Source organism: Ischnura elegans, chromosome 11, assembly GCF_921293095.1.
Source record: "Ischnura elegans chromosome 11, ioIscEleg1.1, whole genome shotgun sequence".
NCBI lineage: Eukaryota > Metazoa > Arthropoda > Insecta > Odonata > Coenagrionidae > Ischnura > Ischnura elegans.
In genome coordinates this window covers 35,993,635-36,012,991 of record NC_060256.1, presented here as the reverse complement: position 1 = coordinate 36,012,991, position 19,357 = coordinate 35,993,635, and the positions used below count along the sequence as shown (strand labels likewise).

Genomic DNA, 19,357 nt, shown 5'->3' with positions numbered 1-19,357 from the left:
CAACCATTTCCTAGCTTAGAGTACTCCTTCATTTGGGATAAAATTCGGAAGATTTTTTTATAGAACGTAATGTTCTCTCAAGGTCGGTTTAAGGCATATTTTCAACGCATATATGAGATTCTTTGATCCAACTTTGCTCGCATCAACCTCAGCTCCCGGGTTTTACTGCCGGAACTCCTTGAAATATTTACGAAGAATCTCGCGCGGTCAGCATCCCGTATTAATATCCAGTGTAATCAACCATTTCCTGGGTATCCTAAAACTTCTCCATATAAACCTCCACGGGGACGCCACCGCAATATTGCTGCCAGCGATATATGCGGTCAGGAATTCCTGAAAGTTTGTTTGATTACACTTCACTCAAAACCCGAGCAGAGTTTTTATCATTCTATGAATTCTTTTTAAAGACTCTTCGTGATATGAGCAGATTGGAACGCCTTACCCCTGAGATACGGTAGTCTGCTGAAGTGCTTCGTTAGTGTTTATTTTTTCAATGGTGCTTTTCTCCGTTATTATGTTTTTCATAATCATTTTAACCTTTATCGAAATGCCAAACACAGTATGTATCGCTGGGAATTTTTGGCAAGCATATCTCGAAATGAGCTCTTGGATTTGTAAAGAAATCTAAGTAACAAAACAGGCAAGAAGTTAAACGAGCCAGATGTATGATTTTATTTTGTTTTATTCCTAAACCACCGAATACAGCTCATATTGGCCATTTTAGATCGGGGTATTCCACAAATTTTAACAATCTAACGTACACGGACAACCATGCCCTGAATGGCGGAAAACTACCCAGGCGGGACTCGAACCCGCGACCTCTTGTTTGGCAGGGAAGAACTTCACCCCGCCGCCACCGAGGCCGGCAAAACCGTTTGCCTTAACTGCGATTAGAATTTAGGCCTGTCAAATGCCGGCTGGGTAAACTGAACTAACTAGAGAACTGTTAATTTAACTAGTAGCATGGCTGGATGGCTATAGGAAGACTTCTGCTTGAATTTATGGGTGGCCAAATGAGCTTTTGTTAGGAGAATTTTTGATTCTTTTGGTAGATGTGCATAATAGCGCACATAATTGCGGCGCTGCATACTTAGACATTGGGGTATGCCATGAGTTATTATTAAAATGTGGGGATAGGCTAGTTCGACTATCGGTTCCGCCATTTCTCTGGCTTAGAATTGGAATCGAAGTCAAAAAGAGTCGGTTCCGGAATAATTTGCGTGAAAATCGTTTCCGCAAACTTATCGTTAGAAAAAAATAAATCTTACGTACTTAAAATAGATTGATGTCATTGATCCAACAACTAGTGAGATATTTAAAGTATTTTTCATATTTTCCAAACGAAAATAAATGTTGTCTTTTGAATCATGAGCAATCAAAATGGAAAACTTAATTAGAACCTTGACTAAGAGACAAAGCGAATAACTAAACTGGAATATCAAACACAAAGTGGTACCTACTCTTCGTTAAAAAAATATCCCTATAGCTTTTTATATTCCTTTTTGGTATTTTTGGAGAATTTGGGAGTTTGCCATTTTTGTCATTAGTTAGGCAATAGAGGTCATTTCTTAATAAAAAACTGAAGAGCGTTATCCGATAGGACTCGGTAGATGCCTGATTTTGTGCAACATGTTTTTACCCCAACTTGCCCCAGCTCCGAGCCATGGGTCAATTTGTCTAATTGCTTCCTCATAGCTGCTTTGGAAACTAACGACCGCGGTGAAATGCATTAGCAAGAGAGGCAACAGCCAAAGTGCCCAACACGACTCTTCTCAAAGTTGGGAACGTGATTTTCGGAGCCCTGAAGCAAGTGCACGCACGTTTAGTGGAATTTTCTGACGGATTTTCCCAGCCGAACTAGTTTGTTTGACAATAATTACTAGGGGGTGCACAAGTCACAATGCGGGATTCTAAATCCCTAAGCGTGTAAAGAGAATTGTTGTTGAGAGTCGTCGAGAATTGTTGTGAATCGTCGTTACAACCTGTTCATTCCTCTGAAAATCACATGCGCGACTGACCGACTTGTTTTATACACTTAGCCTTTCCTTTTTAACAGTTGATTTACCTAGATTATCGAATCGCTTGCATTTTGAATGGACTTATTTCTTGTTTGACGACGGTAGTTTAACCGTAGTTTAGAACAGTAAATGTTATCGCACATTTGGGAAATACTTCTTTAAAATACGGATAATATTCCTGACTGAGTGGTCTAAAGCATCATTTTATAAGCGCAAGTATAATAAATAGAAAATAAAGCAAACATTGATGTTCATTTATGCAATAAATTGATGTAAAGATAAAGGATGACAACTTATTTATAACTTTTTAAACCCTATACTGATATAGTACATTTGAATTTATAAATTAGACTTACAGCGTTAGATTTTCTTCGAAATAATACAATCATAGGTATATGTTGCAAAACATTTTTGAAATTAGGCTACCGTATGTTTGATCTGTAATTACCTAATGGAAATATATGGCGATTGAAATATTTTGAAATAATTACTTTATTTCAACATTTCCATCGCGCAATTCTATCTTTTTTCTTTCCGTTTTTATTCAGGGCCTCTTCCATTAGATAATCAAAAAGATACATTGACTCCGACAGTAATGTCTCAAAGGATAGGCAATTTAAGAAAATTATTTTTTGAAAAAAGCTGATAAACCTAAAACAGAGAGTACATTAAAAATGTCAGATTGAAAAAAAAAGAAAAATGAAATACGTCGCTATGAAATGGCTAGCGTATAGGAGAGAGGAATGGAGAACTGTGCCAAGCCAATGTTAGGATTGTTGACTTATTATGACGATGTTAAACATGAACACATTTAATTACAACAAGATTATAACCACTAGCGATGAGTTTTAACATAAATGATTGACAGTAATTTATTGGCTTTCCTAGATATCACACAGTTACTTATACCACTTATTTTTTATCAGAGCGCGACCCGGGTTTCAATGAATTACCATCATCTTCAGGCGCAAATTTTGGTGGTGATGATTAAAGACGATGATAATTCATTAAAACCAGGGTCGCGCTTTAAAAAAAATAAGTGGTATAAATAATTTTGTGATATCCAGGAAAACTTATAATGGAATACCACAAAGTAAATCAAGAGTTATTGAATTTCGTTAGTAATTTATTGACGGTATTTACAAAAATTGGGACAAATTTGGTATTTGTTTAGCTTCCTACAGTCATAGCTTCAACGCTTTGAAACCGGTCAGTTCAGTACTTTGTAAAAATATTGCTGAGCTCTTTGCTGTCCACTCGAGAAGAAAGTACCGCTCTTTTATGTTGGTGTCCTAGATGTTAAGACTCGACGACAATTAACTCGTTTCCAGGTAGCCAGACCGGCGACCGGCTAAGCTTAGAACTCCCGCTGCGCCCAAAAAATGTGTTTGACAATAAACCTGTCGAGCCGTGAGTGCCACCGTGCTTTCTTGCGTGCCATGTCCGAGGGAGCGTGCTGTGCAAGCGACGGAGTGAATCGTCTTGACCTGTCACGCGTGTTCGCAGAGGCGCGTGAACGATTCTTTTTACGACGCGCTAGCAGGGAGCCTACTGAATGCGTTGACTGCTGTTGCATCTCCCTGCAAAGAAGAAGAAGAAAAGATGGAATAGGACGTGAATGGATAGTGGCTTGTAGGGTGCCCGACCTTTCCTGGAAGGACTAAAAGACATTGCTTTAACACGGGACACGTTAGGAACTAAAATCCTCGAAAAGCGAGGTGGCGAAAGGAAAGGAACACCAGCCCCATCCCCCTACGCTAAATGTGTGAGATTCGCACGCCCGTGGCTTAGTTCGGGGGAGCGCTACCCTTGCTTATTCGTCCAAATCTTCGGGTTGAATCATTGAGTGTGTACGTGAGTTAGAGATGGATGGCAATGCGAGGTGCCAACAAGATAGGGACAAATGAGTCCCCCCCATTAAGGCTGAATGTTTGATATTCACACGCCTATGACTTAGTTCGGGAGGAGCACTACCCGTGCCTATTCGACCGAATCTTCGCGTTCAGTCATTTAGTGTGTGAGTGAGCAACTTAGCGAAACATTGAAAATATTAATGTATGAACAGCAAAGAATGGTAAAAATAATAACTAGGACTATAATGGATAACATTATAGTTATGATATTCTTACTCATTAGTTCTGGATGTGCTCTACTCTCTCCTACATCTACAAAATACCCTGCGAGCCACCTCTAGGGTGAAGAAAGATCTGAGGTTTTCCCGGCGTATGATGTTGTTGAAGTTATTTCGGGTTTCCCACCGGATAAGGTTCTCCATCTCTGCCGACGTTTCGATGGCCGTGTCGTCCATCTTCATCAGGGCTTAATACAAATGACGATGCCCTGATGACGATGGACGACACGACCATCGAAACGTCGGCAGAGATGGAGAACCTTATCCGGTGGGAAACCCGAAATAACTTCAACCACCTCTAGGGTGTTAAGCAGGGGATGGTAAATCACCAGCATGCAGCATGCTAGATGATTCCCACAAGCACACCACACAGTCATATAAATGTTATACATACTAACAAATTATACTTCCACATTCATGCAAAGACAAAACTTACTGCTGATGAATGCAGTATGCCTATTAAACTAAAACATGCTATTAGAAATACAAGGAAAATTCAGAAACATGCATTAAGGTATACATAAGTTAGTAGGCTACACTACAAGTCAACTAACCTATTGAGTCAATTAATCTATCGGTCATTCCAGTTGTATCCCTGTCCTTAATTCAATGCCGTACATTCTAGGTGCAGTGGGAATTGATGCAAAGGATAAATATCTTTCAATTAATTAATGATGTTTTTACAAATGTATGTACAAGATAAAATTTAGCAGATTGCAATGGCATATGAGCATTAATAATCATTGCATCATGTTAACATTCGGTCAAAGAAAATATAATAAGTAGATATGTCTAGAATATGTATATCCGTGGCGGATCCAGGAACGGAACAATGTGGGGGCTAAGTGGGGGTCGGAAAAAATTACTTTTCTATCTAGTGTAAATTGGATACCCAAGGGGGGGGCGATCGCCCCTTAAGCCCCCCCCTCCCCCAGTAGATCCGCCACTGTGTCTAGTCAGTGGTGTAATCTGCTGCCCGAAAAGCGGAAGATCAGGAATTCGATTCCCAGTTCGGGCAACCATATTTCCATGACAATTAAAGCGAGGCAACGTTCGCACATATTCGCAGGAGCTAAAATTCCCTCTCCCCCTATAGTGTCCCTGTAGCGTCCCCCTGCGAAGACATGGCCAAATGAATGGCTTGTGGTCTGGAGGGGGGGTTTGGCGTCGGTCCTTTTTGTTCGTCAAAGTTCCCTACCTCACCATACGACTCCCGTTTCTTTGTTGGCCCGCCGGCCAGGTTTCAGGGAAGAGGGGTAAAAACTGTCACGTTGGAGGGGGAAAGGCAAGAGAGCATTGGAGTTGAAATATGTAATCCGTGATCTAAATCGAGTATAAATGGAAGCGCTTAGACCTGATTCGTGAGAAGGTATAACCTGCCTCAAAGCGTTCATACGTTTAAAAGCCTGAGGAGACCTGAAAGCAAATCGTCCAGCAAGGTTTTGCAAAAAAATGTGAAAAACACCTGAAATACGTAGCGAAATATCAGATAAATAGCTCTGGCTGTACTCATAGTAATAGATTACAAGTGAGTGAGTTAGCGGAACATGGAAATTATGAACGTATGCAAACGTAACGTGATACAACCAGCTCTCTCTCAGTATAGATATATTATACTCACCAATAGATTAGATGACTTGTTGTGTAGCTTACTAACTTATGTACCTATACCTTAATGCATTATTCTGAATTTTATTTTTATTTCTAACAGCATGTGGTAGTAGAATTTGTTAGTATGCGTGACGTTTTTTGAACCGTGCGGTGTGCACGTGGGAGTCCAATTGCATGATGGCGATTGATCACCCCCTGCCAAACACCCAATAGGTGGCTCGCCGGGTGTTATGTAGATGTAGATATATTTATACCTAGAGCCAAGGTAGGAAGAGGGGGTATGAGAAATGGGCGTGAGGGGAGTGGGTGGAGAAACAGGAATGGCTTCAACATCAAGTGCATAAACAAGACGCTTAAACGCTATCGCTCAAAAAGAACCACTAAATTATTTAAATCTCTGAGTAAGGTCCCGACTAACATTACCCGCTGAGTCAAATTAACTTTCATTAGAAAAATTTCCTATAAACTACAGATGTCTTCTCTAAAAATAATTGCTTTGTTTCATTCTATAATCCATTGACCATTCACAAGATTCCATTTGATTCTAAAGGCATTATGATCGAATGGACAAAAGTGGAATGTATACATCAATGTAATAGGACTGTGGTATGCGTTATGGTGGCTAGACTGGTAGAAGTTTTAAACACTGAAGTGAAGGAGCATAGAGGAAATTTTATTTATAATGACGGGAAATCTTGTTTGGCAAACCATGTTAGCAAAGAACCCTTCTAAAAACCTTAAGCAGAAGACGGAACTATTTAATTGGCCACATTTTGAGGCATGATGATTTTAATGAAGACAATCGTTGAAGGACAAGTGGAAGTGAAGTAGATCAAGGGACGGCCTCCAATGATTTTCATAGGACAGGTTATAAAGGATGTAAAAGAGAAGAGATACGTCGCTATGAAAAGGTTAGCGGATAGGTGAGAGAAATGGAGAGCTGCGACAAATCAATCTTAGGATTGTTGACTAATGATGATTATGATGATGAACCATTTTAGCAATTTTGACATAGATGTTTTACGCTGTAAAGATAAAGAGCTTAAATTAGATTTAATGGAAGAATTTGACATTGCCGATAGCCCGGATGGACTTCGTAGTGATGTTTTATTTTGTAATGACTCACATTTGTCAAGTTAAGCATCCCCATGACGTCAAAACCCTGACCTTCACTCACGCCCCACTTGTTGTATGTTTTCTGTTATCGGCCTTCATTGATTTGTTCACCAAAACTGTTACCCCTCCCACTTTCCTCAAGCCAATTCCATATGCCCCCACTTCCTACCTTGGCTGTGGGTGTAAATACGGAGAGAGTGCTGGTTGTATCGCCGTGAAAATGACATAATATGGTGAAACTATGGTCGGTAGTTGGGCTTTGAATGACATTATGGAATTTACCATTTCCGTCTTTTATAATGACACCAATGTCATCATTTTTCTTGTTAAGTGTTGCTTACCTCCCCCTCGGATAATTTCCATTTGCTCTGTTAAATGCTACTGGCGTAGCCAGGAATTTCGTACGGGGGCGGGTCCAAAGTCAGGGGGGAAATTTTTTTTAAAAACAGGGTATTAAGAAGAGGGTTTATAACTAAATTTAGCACTTTCAATAATCGATAAAGCTTCATTTTTCAGCGAAATCTTTTGTAAATTCATGGTTTTTTCAATATTTTGTTTCCTTTTATGAAGCAAAGAAACTGCGTTTTTAATGTCGGGGGGGGGGGGGGCGTCCGGACCCGCTGACCCACCCCCCCTTGGCTGCGCCACTGTGCTACTAATAGGCGTATGGCGGTAGGTGTCAAAGATCCCACCTCCTTGCGTACTCGAGTGCGATATAGCATCTGTCTTTCTTTATTTGATCCGAAAACCCGACATCAACTCACTTGACGAATTTTAGTTCCTTCTGGGTTCCGCCGCAATTATTTCTTGTTAACGTCTCCACGACAGGTGTCAAGTTGTCGTAACTCCTAGATTTTTTACTTTATTTTAATGTTGAATGCTTAGTCTTATGCTTAGGCTTGTGGATATCGTTTCTTATCGGGACTAAGTGCTAGACATCGAATTCAGCTGCTTACTTACTGTATGTACCTTCTTTTCGTTACGTTTTCATGCGTTGTCACAGCAACATTCTCAAGCGCATCATGTACAGATATTTGACTTCTGTTAATGAGGAATGCTTACTCTAAGGATATCGTTTCTTACAGTGACTAAGTGATAGCCATTGAATTCGGCTGCTGACTAACTGTACCTTCCCATCGTGACTTTCTCATGCTTTGTCACAACATTCTGAAGCGCATCACGCACATCAAGTTTTTCCTCAAAATATAAGGAAAATTGTATATTTTAAGGAAAAAATTGGATGCACTTGACACACTTGAGGATGTTATCGTGACAACGAAACGGTTCGCAATCGAATAAACTCTGTAGAAAGATTTCAGTGTTTCATCTGACTAATTCCGTGGCAACTTTGATGATACACGACGGATTTAACCGATGGTAAATCCGAGAATGCTTCACGCAATTAATTCGCCAGGAAGAATTATTTCATATTGTACGCTCTTCACAAAGCAAGCCAAAAATCATGATGACGCTGTCGTATGCCGTAGGTTAATGGCTGATGACCCTCCTTACCCATAGGGCAATTTCGGCGGCTCACGGAGTAGCACGCAAGTGTATATAGATGTAGAATATCCCAATGGCATGCCCCTGCGAAGACACGCCGAAATGAATGGCTTTTGGTGTAGGGTGGGACGTCCTTTTCTTTTCGTGGAAGGTCCCTCACAGTTCACCCATCCTCCGACTCCTCATACCTCTCTGCCACGAGGGCGGTCTTTGGGTTGAAAAGCGAGGGGGGTGAGGTTCCTGAAGGAGGGGAGGAGGGGAAACCGACCAACCGCCCCTCCCCTACCTTCCCCTCCCAACTTCCCCTCGGCACCCAAACGCACGAGGCTCTTTCTCTTCAGTCGAACTCTGGATGTGCTCAGGGCACGAGGTACCCCGTGGAGTTGTAGACAGGCTGGACGCGTCCGTACCTGCCCGCCGCTGTCACCCGGGATACGACGCGGCGCTGTAGGCGGGCTCCCCCGGCCAGCTTGACCGGCGCCATCGCACCGAGCTCCCCCGCTTCAATTGTGTCTTTGTGCCCCATCAGTTTCTTCTGCCGTGTGCCGTGTTGTTTCGTCCGCTCTTAATTAAGGGAACGTTTTCTCTGAGTTGGGGCACCTTTCAAGGATTGTGTTCTCTTAAATTCACCGATAGGTATTCAGTAATTAGTGAATTATCCTAACGAAGATAAACGATAGTTCTCCATCGGAATTGTTGCTACTGATTCGCAACCTTTCCGCCCCTTGCTGATGTCTTCAAGTTCCCCCGGCATTCTTCAGTACATTTATTCAAGCAAGTTAGTTGTTATATTAGTTTTCATGAAGAAAAGAACTCGACTTGGCGTATAGGTGAGAGGAGGCCTTTGAGTTAATTGCCGTTTTGGCTTAAAATTTTATTAACGTGTTCACCATCATCTCGACGGAGTGGCGAGGGTAATGTTATATCTGTGCAGTATGTGAGTGTGATATTTCAACATCTTCAATGGGACGACATCGAGAAGAGTGAGTTCACTTTCGTGGTGCTCCGACCGCACTCCATGGAGAACTTCGCTGAGGTCGGATCGCCTCTCAAGGTTGTGTTCCCGAGATCGTCTTCCCTTGCGTCTCCTGTCGTCTTACGCTTGACGTGAGGATTATTTCCCTCGAGTTCGACCCAAGTTCTCTGGATCAAGCTGATGGAATTGTGCAGTTTACTTCTCCGTATTTGCGTTCTCCAGTTCCTCTACGAGCTGGAGCCCACGTTCTTGCCTTGCGGGTTAACGAGTTGTTGAAGTCTCATGGTGTACTCAGCGTGTCCGTCTTCCTCGCAAAGGGAACCAAAAGAAGCACTTAAGGATTCTAGGAATCGCATCACAAAGCAGGTATTTTGGAATTTCATTGTTTTGTTTTATTTTGCCGGCCTCCGTGGCGTTGGGGTAAAGTCCTCGCCTGCCAATCCGTAGGCCGCCGGTTCGAATCCCGCCAGGGTAGGTGGTCCTTATCCATGGCATGTTTGTTTGTGTAGTGCTTTGTTAATCCTCCGTAGTGAGGGCCTTTATGTGCTGTTTCTGGGGAAGTTGGAAAATAAATAAATAAAAAAGAATATTTTCCCTCTCCTTGTGCCGTTCTCCGAGATCAGGGGCTTCCTGACTACGGCGGGTCGGCCCGAGGTAGCCCAGGAGGCCCGATCATGCCTCCCGTGGAGGCCCGTTAAAGATTAGGGAGATAACCGCTGTCCTTCCGAGATCAAACGCCGCTTACGAAGAGGTTAGGTTTTTACCGAATCAAATTAGAAGTTCGCATTGGTGCGTTATGTTTTCCAAGAATTAATTTAAAATAATATTTATGGTTTGATTCTTATTTTCTTTAACCTTGTGCATGTTGTTGGTCCCTACAATGTTGTGAGCCTTCGGGCTGTAAAGTTTGTGCATCCCGGTTCTAAATGAAAGTTCAACCTTATTTATGAAAGTGACTTAATCTATTAGTGTTCTCGGTTTAGTTTGTGATTAAATGATGAGTGAAACGATGTACTTTTGCTACTGTCGGGTAGGATACCGTGCTGGACATTGTGATGAAAACAAAACAGGTATCGCTGCCGTACTTATCTTCAGGTGAATTAATCTCCTCGCCGATTTGAGCTATTGTTGTCCGTACAACAGCATCCAAAGTGGTCGTGAATTATGAAGATGCGTTTCCTTTGACTCCCGCTAATACCTTCGCTCAGGTAAATTATTACCTTCATTATGAATTGCCCATAGAATATCTGGATAATAACGCATCCATCCAGTTATTGCGTCTGAGTAGCATGTACAGCTTGAATTGTGACTTAATAGGGGACACGTGTACTTCAATTGTGAACAATGAGTGCTTTTCATCAGTGCGTCCTTATGAGCATTTGAAAGAGAACCGTTTAGACCCCCTCCGAGGATTATATCCCCTACTGCGACCGTGGTAATGACATGCAATGTAAATATAGATCTTGTCAGTCAAAAGCCACGATGGTCTTCAGGTACTTAACCTATTTTTTATTTAGATCTAAAATGTGATTAAAATGACTTCCACGAGTGACTATAGTAATAACGTATTATCAACTCAGTGATTCTACTCAATTGCGATTGGATGGATGGGTAGATGAAGGTAGAATTGAAACCCTAAACTTAGGCTGTAGCATGTAAATTACGAATATTTAGAGAAATTCCTCAATCTGAGTCACATCACCGTGACGGAATTTGCTTAGAGATGTTTCTCAAAGGTTCTATCTCGGATTCGAACATTGGACACCGCTTTCAGTGACCAAATGATTTGTGCACTGGGATTTCGCGCCCCCTCTTGTAATCTCGAATCGTAATCTTCTCAAATGCTGATGGGCGCCGTTCTTTGCTGTGATTATGACGGCCCTGTTGATAAGCTAATCGTCTCTGCTCATTTTATCTGAGATTACCATGGACCTCCCATCATCCTACGCTGATGGTACTCACTGTCAGTCACCAACCTCAGTCGCGTAACCAGGGCTACAGAACCCCTCGAAATTTCTTCAGCTTTTCCAAAAGTTTTATCGGCCACCTACAAAATACAGCGCTGATTGCCATGTGGTCGTTTACTTACTATTAATTTTTTTCATTAATGTCTTTGGTCGACAACGTGCATCGACGCTGTTTTATACTCTCCTGTCAGCTAATCTTTTCATTATAATTTACTTAATTTTCTCCACATTCTTCCCGAGTCCAATATTTTGCATCCGATTGTTTCCTTTGACAATATTTCCGTCCACTTTGCTCTTAAGCGTACAGCGGTCATGCCTCATACCGTGGCCATTTAGTTTTCCCGTTTTCTTCTCAGTATTTCCATAGAACTTCACTTCTGTAAGAGTCTTCTTGTAGGAATATCTCAGTTCTTATACTTTCGATCCGCTTATTATTCTTAAAATCTAATTCGGGGAAAAAGTTTTATTCATAAATTTATTTTTTTGCTATTGCTGCGTAATCTAACGGCAAAGTGGGCAAGAGAGATGTATTATTCTCCGGCTCTCGATGATGAATGATAAATTGTTGCCTCGTGCTTTAGGCTTGCGCCTCTCGTTTCTCGATATAAATTCATAGCCACGTGTCTGACGACCGCAGCGGTGTGATATTGAGCCGGTGATGATGTCTCTAATGTCATCTTTTTAACGGTGTGATTTATAGGCCACCGAATGGGCCATCATGGTTAGCTGTTAATTTTATGGATTCTCAACGCAGCAATTCGATGCAACATTAAATTCGGATGTGGTGATCCACACATCGACTGTTTACGGCATCCTATTTTCCGAATTGCTGGGCGATATATCGCCCGGGAGTCGCTGGCTCGAACTGCGGGAAGCCGATTCCCACACGCCGCCACTTGAGGAGGAGACACGCCGACTGCCGAGGAATGTGATGAAGGAGACTTCGTAAGGGAAAGACAAGATTTCTTTCATGCCTAGGGTGTGAATGTTGACAGTAATATTAAATAACACAATAAATTATCATTGATTTTGGTTCTTCATTACTCGTACTCCTGTCAAAATAAATGGAATACTAGTTTAAAAGCTGAAGTCTTTGTTAGAAATTGTCGCACAAGGATTGAGCATGTTAGCCCAAGATGCTCAGTTTTTGCTTGAAAATGAAAGAAGCAAAATTTTCCGTTAACGTTTTTAGTTAATGTGTTATTGGTCATAAATAAGCCCTTTTGTGGATTACGCGACGGGGGCTATAATTTCGGCGACGGGTAACTTCATTGTTGTGTCTCGGCTCTGCTTTTCGACAAAAGTTTATCTAGAACAATACATGACGATTCTGCTGTAATTATCATTTTATCGAAATAAAGATGTTTGATTTCTTAGGCTAAGGTAAAGTTATAAACTTTTTTATGACACAAAAGGTGTCGAAGCCGCAGTGGAATAGTGCTCATAACTTAAAAGATAGTCTGCTCTTGGAGAACTTTCTCTGGAATGCAGTCTTGCGTCTAGCCATAGAGCGTTCTCTATTTCATCTCGAAATGTAACGTGGAGATTATCTAGGTTGATTTAACGCGCTACCCTTACCATGTCTTTCGCCCGCCCGGACGGTGGTCGGGGCGGGGAGACTAGAAGCGTTTCGGCTCCCTCATGCCCTCTGTTGGGGAAACGTCGAAGCTTTACGGTTCGGCGGCAATTACGAGGGGCGGTCAGGAGCCCAGTCATGGGATGAATGAATGAAAGGGAATTTGAAGCAGGGATGCGCGTTTTTCCCGGTTTATGATTTCGCAATATGAAATTTAAGTTTTATAATGAAGCTAAAACATTGAAAAGTTGCGCCGCTCTTAGATGTTACTTTTCACTATCGGCGGCTTTTTCAAATTTGAAATTGATTTTTGAAAGCGGCTTATTGAATATCTTGATGTTTTGTCATGAAATTGTTATTAATAGTCTTTTATTTGATTAAGTTGCGTTATTTTTGGACCGAAAAATCATTTGTTATGAATCATCATGTCATGGAAAATTATTATTCTATAATATTCGCGTCACATTCGAGCAAAGTTTTTTTCCCGATTTCTGAGTGGTTAGTTACTACGCACTCTCATAATGTTTCGATGTTTTGTATTACTATCGGTGTGTGTACGAATGCCATATTGGTTTTTAAATCCGTTTTTTTTCTTAATTGACGTTTTGTCCGTGAAAATGTCATTAATAGTTTTTATTTGAGAGCTTTGCATTATTTTTGGATCAGAGTTCATACGTACGTAATTTTCTTCCGATTTCTGACTGAAAGCACTATAAGTAAGGAGTGATTAGTAATTATGCACTGTCATTATGTTTTGATATTTCGTTTCACAATCGGTGTGTGTACAGATTTGAAATTGATTTTTAATGCGGTTTTTTGCCTTAATTGACGATTTGTTCGTAAAATTGTCAATAACAGTATTTTATTCGAGAACTTTACATTACTTTTAGATTGGAAGATCAATTATATAAAAATATTCTGTGACGTACCACTCATTTCCACCGTAGCGTCATTTTTTAAGGACACTTTTTACTTGAGAATGACCTAACGGTTTAAATGGATCTAACTTTATTGAATATATTTTGTAGAAAACGGCCATCTCTTTATTATGAAGCCCTAATCTTAGTCAGTCTTATATGAATGAAAATGATTTTGAAATTAACTCAAATAACTTCATGAATTGATAATTTAAAATTATATTAGTTGAGTATCACGCATTTACTGTGCTGAGTTTGCGGATGTCACCTAAGGGATGCATACGAAGAATTGAAAGGCAACGTAATACTCCCGCTGAACCATCCGCATTTTGTATTATTTCTTGGGATAACACCTATCGAATAACTACTACGGTTATTATCTTGAAAGTTTCAGATGCATTAAAATTTACCTGCCTCTGAAATGTGAAATGTTTACCTCTATACTGGGATGGACATAATAAAACCGAAGATGGCGGAAAAAAATTATCACCGGTTCAAGGTGAAGTAAAGATTACAAAGGACAAATGTAAAGTAGTTCTCCTTATGGATCTCGACCATGCGGGACTGGAACGATCCACCAAAAAAATATTTTAGCTCTTCCAACAAAAGTTATGTATTTTAAAAAATAGGTTAAAGAGTTGTGTTTTAAGGGTTTTTTATAATATTGTCCATCTTTTTACTCATAGGTTCATGTTAACGCCAGGCCAATGGTCTACTTGAAACAAGTTAATAATAATAGTATTTTCTTTGCGGTAAAACTTCTGCTAACAACTATCTTTTCCCAACAACTTCAACACTAACTTTTCTCAAGTCCACCACCTGGTAGGGAAGTACAAGTTATCTTACGTTTCGGTTTTTTACTTGTCTCCCATGAAATTTTTTACATTTGAGATGCATAAAAATTTGAAACGAGTCTAATCTATATGATTTGGATTGCAAGAGGATAGCGTCAGTTTTAGTTATCGGTCAGGAACAACGACCATTAGCACGAGTCTTTGCTTTATATGTCCGGACAACAGCACTATGATAACGTAAGTTGTATAGAAGTAATTGATCATGGGAAAAGAACATGATAGTGCTAGATATATAATAGTGTTGATAAGAGTGAATGATATATGTTCTGAAAATTGCAAGATTATGGCTTAAGTATTTTGAAAAGTTACTGGTCAGGAAAAAATACCGGCCGGGCGGGAGTATTGCGTCTCCTCAAAAGACACGAAACTCGCCATTCCAACTGCTTAAATTAAAATAATTTTCGCTATAATTACCTTTATTGTCTAAGGCTCAACTTTCTGGAAGTTGATTTAAATAACGAAATCAGAAACCTATAATTTATCTGGTTATATCTTTTAATGCCTATAGGTATCTGATGATGACGCCGCTGCCTGCATCGAAACTAGCCAGACGTTTAAATAAATTGGTGAAATAGTACAAAGTTTTTTTTTATTCCATTATTACCTTACACTATATTTATCACTTTATAGCCGCGCAAACAACGTGTAAAGGGACAACCGCGTCAATTGAATTGTATAGCTCTTCGAAGTAGAGTACATTCTCAAACGAAATCGGTCCTTTTTCGCCGCTCGGGCAAGACGTGCCTGTGCCGGCGGCTGCGAGTAGGTATGCAGAACGATGGGGTCCCCGTAATTAAATTAAGCCCTCTGTCACGTAGTCATTTAACCAAGTCACGGGGGTCTTATCTTATCTCGAGTAGGATCTTCTTCTTCTTCTTTTCCAAACTCCTCCCGCCCATGTAGACGACCTTCTTCACATCTCAGCACTCCCTTACACTACGGAAAGGGAGCGGGCCTTTCCACCCACGATGACTTGATTAATGGATTTTGACGCGCAAGCTCAACTCCCCGTGAGACACCGGAGTTGGATTTATTTTCCTACTCCTCTCCTTTAGAGGAAGGGCAAGATTTAAAGGTCCTCCGCATCTCGGAATGCGATGGCTATCCCTAGGCCTTAAAGAGATGCCCTTCTATCAAAGCGTTTTCACAAGATCGGAATGACTCTTTGTTTCCATTCTGTGCTCAGTCATGCCTTTTATCTTTTATTTTTTTTGCTACCGTAGGGAAAAAAAACGTTTCCATCTTAAGCTCAGATTTCTCAGCCCTGCGATTGCATTGAAATTGCTACCTGTCTTGATTAAATTATATGATAAACTCCCAAGACTGATGTGTCAATCAAGGAGGACTAGGATGCAGAAATATACGTGGACCAGGCTAACTTAACCGATAACTTTTTTGTATTGCGTTTAATGACCGCCTACGATGGGAATGGAAGGAAGATAAGACTAATTGTGGTTGACAGTAACTCTTCAGTATACCGTCAGAATTTATAAGCTGGTTATGTTCCAGAAAATTTGAACAAAATGAGGCAGCACCAGCGGTAGTTATCTGTCCTCTTAAAATGATATATTTTCATCTAGAGCTCATATTTCTCACCCCTGTGATTGCTTTAAATTATTATAAGTGTCGAACAAACTATTTGATTATCTCCCACGACGGATGTGCCCGAGGAAGAGGATTAGGTTGTAGAAGTAAAGCCAGACCAGCCAGTGGTTTGAAGAAGTCTAATGAAAATCTCTACGTGCGTATGCCGCTTGAATTTTGGCTTTTGTTAAGAAATGGCTTTTACTAAGAAACTACAGGTACTTATACCTAGCAGCTATTTTTGTAACGCCCTTTAGCCTTTAATGTTGTATTTAAAGGAAGTTTAATGTATTGCGGCTAATTTAGGCAAATCATTTTTGCTCGACTGGTAGTATTTTTTTGGCCAACGTTCTGGTATATTTTTATGCCTCTATTAGGTATTTTTGCAATGAATGTGATTTTTTAATCGATTGCATATAAATATTGAGTCGTAAATAAACGTGGAGATGATAAAAATACTGGTCAAGCGGCAAGGATGAGCCCTCTTATGGCTGATACCTAAGGTTCGTCCGCATTTTTCGAGGTTGAGGAAGTTTAATGTATTGCAGCTAATTTAGACCAATTATTTTCGCTCGATCGTTTGTATTATGTTATTTAGGTAAATATTAAAATAAAAAGCGATTTGAAGATGATAAAATATTGGTAGAGCGACACGAATGAGTCCTCTTAGTGCAGATACCTTAGGTTCGTCTGCAATTTTCAATGCTCTGTTGTGCCAACGTGAAAATCTTTAAAGGAACGCGTGTGTTTTTTTTCCTCGCACGCAATTCATTTTCCGCGAATTCCGCGATCGCGTCCGCGCGCGTCAATTGTTTGCGATCCCGCGTCGGCGGTGGTCGCGGCTAGAGGTGCCATCCTTCCCAAACACGGCTTTCACCGCGACGGGGAGCGGCGGTCCATCCGTTTAAAAAATGGAAACAAAAGAAGTGAGCGGGGCGGGCAAAAAGCGGCGCCGAAATCACCGCAAATACGTCGAGCCCTTCGCCTCGACCGCATCACCACCGCAGATTCAAGGGAAAGGCAGCCGAAATATAAATATCGTCCGCTAAAATTCTGTGAGAGAGGGATTCCGGCGCTACTTTATACCATAGCAGCCTTCGATTTTAAAGCGGAAAATTCATCACGATAGTGCTCCAACTATGGGTGTCGTAGTTGCAGAGTCTGGTTTACTAAGTAAAACGTTTGGAAATGATTTACTTCAATAGGATTTTAATAATTAATAATATCTTGGAAAGGAAAACGTTAAAAATAGGATCAACTGTAAGAAGAGGAGAAGAGGAAGTGATGAGAGGGACTGCGAAAACCGATTAAAATTCTCACCTTTAGAGGTGGAAATGATCACTAATTCAAGTTGAAATGCTCATCTTTTTCAATTCAACATTCAAGATCACGAAGGACCATCGTAAAAAAGTTTTTATTTAAGTTAATGTCATTTAATATTATCTTGAAATTTTGAATTTGTGCCAAGTGAAACATTTTAAATATCGTCCTGATCCTTGACTGAAAAAGTTTTGCGTCTGAGGAAATAGCAGTGTGCAAATTTGGAAATTGAGATTCGGACACATTTTTCAAGAACGATTCCGCAACATTTACCCCCTGCATACCCTGCTATTTTTAAAATCATGATAGGTATTTTATAATTAAGGTGATGAAAGATTTTAAAAATCAAAACTTACGGAAAATGTTCGACGAACACTTTAATTATACGGCCTTTAAGACTTTATTAATATTAATATGAAAATACAATATGTTTTGCAACAGGTCGTGAAAGTATTGTGGAAATGTTCCCGTACCTTTTAAATTATCACTTCTTTTAATTTTTCATTTCTATTTTTGCTATTTATATTGCATAATAGTATATTACATACTTAAAATAATTTTAAATATTTCCATTAATTATTATAATATAAAATAAAAATTTCATTTTTTTTTAACATACAGCTAAAAGGAATGTTTTTTTTGGAACGCTCAGTCATGAGCCTACCTACTTAACAAGAAGGCGGGCTCATGACTGCGCCTCCTTAAAAAGGTATGTAGTTGTGTATCTAACTCTCTTTTTCCGTCCCAAATTCGTCCTCGTTCCCACCAATCTCATATCCGAAGGGAAGATAATTGCGTTGCGTGATCTGGCCCACCCAACTCCCCAATCTCCTCCTCCTACTTATCCGTCCAATTCTATCGCTTAATTAATCCTCCTGCTGATGCCACGAGGTGGACATACCAACAAGGGATTACTCCATCATCCCTCCTCCCCGATCTTCTCAGCTGTGGACTAAGATGAACAAAGAGAGATCACTAAAGCGGAATAAACGGAAAGAATAGGTAGCCGGGCAGTTTTCTCTCCTCACTGCGTTGAAGATTATTGGCTTCACAATTCGCTGGATACTTTGTTTTACACAAGAAGGACCATTTCCCATCATTTTTACGGGTAGTAGTTATTTAAAATATTTCTTCGTTTGTGTTAAAATTGATGGATAATTTTATAAAATATAACCTTTTCCATTATTAATCACGGATACTGAGTATTTTTTTATAAATAATTTTACAAGAAAAAATTTAGAATATTCAGGGGTCACTCCGCTCCTGCTTTTCCTGCCCTAGAATCTCACACACCACCCGTTATAGTGCATGTGCTGCTTATTTCCATTTAAAACGTAATAAGAAATGATAAATGCACAAATGTGCTGACTAAAATATAAATATGGCCTGGCGTGATGTAGTGTGGCGATTTCCTGAATAAAACACGCGTTACCGTAGCAAATAAAATAGAGACTCTTAACCCGTCATTTTGACGTCTAGACAGGTAGTATAACTCTATTTGAATGCGAAAAAAAATGCGATTATATCTTAACAGAATACGTCCCTTAAACACGAATTAAAGTCGGGAAAAATGAAGACGACAGAAGAGAGTTCTAGGAAATGTGATTATGTAAGTAGAAGTTCCTCGTCAAAACGGGTCTGGTCTTTCTGAGTGCGTGATTGCTTACAAGGAACATCGAGAAAGTGATGAGGATGATACAAAGAATGTTCTGCGTCGCTTTTGAAGTTAGGAGATTGGAATAAGACTATAAAAAACAGGTTATTCTTTTGGACTCTTTAAGCGG

The 19,357-nt window shown here is 40.2% G+C and overlaps 1 protein-coding gene across 1 annotated transcript in view; it reads left to right on the top strand.

Moving 5' to 3' along the window:
• Positions 1-8,735: 8,735 nt before the first annotated feature.
• Positions 8,736-19,357, top strand: part of LOC124167865 (translation initiation factor IF-2-like) — a 229,869-nt gene continuing 219,247 nt past the window's right edge. The window contains exon 1 of the mRNA XM_046545918.1: positions 8,736-9,721. The gene's annotated coding sequence lies outside the window, so the exon portion shown is untranslated. The remainder of the gene's footprint in view (positions 9,722-19,357) is intronic.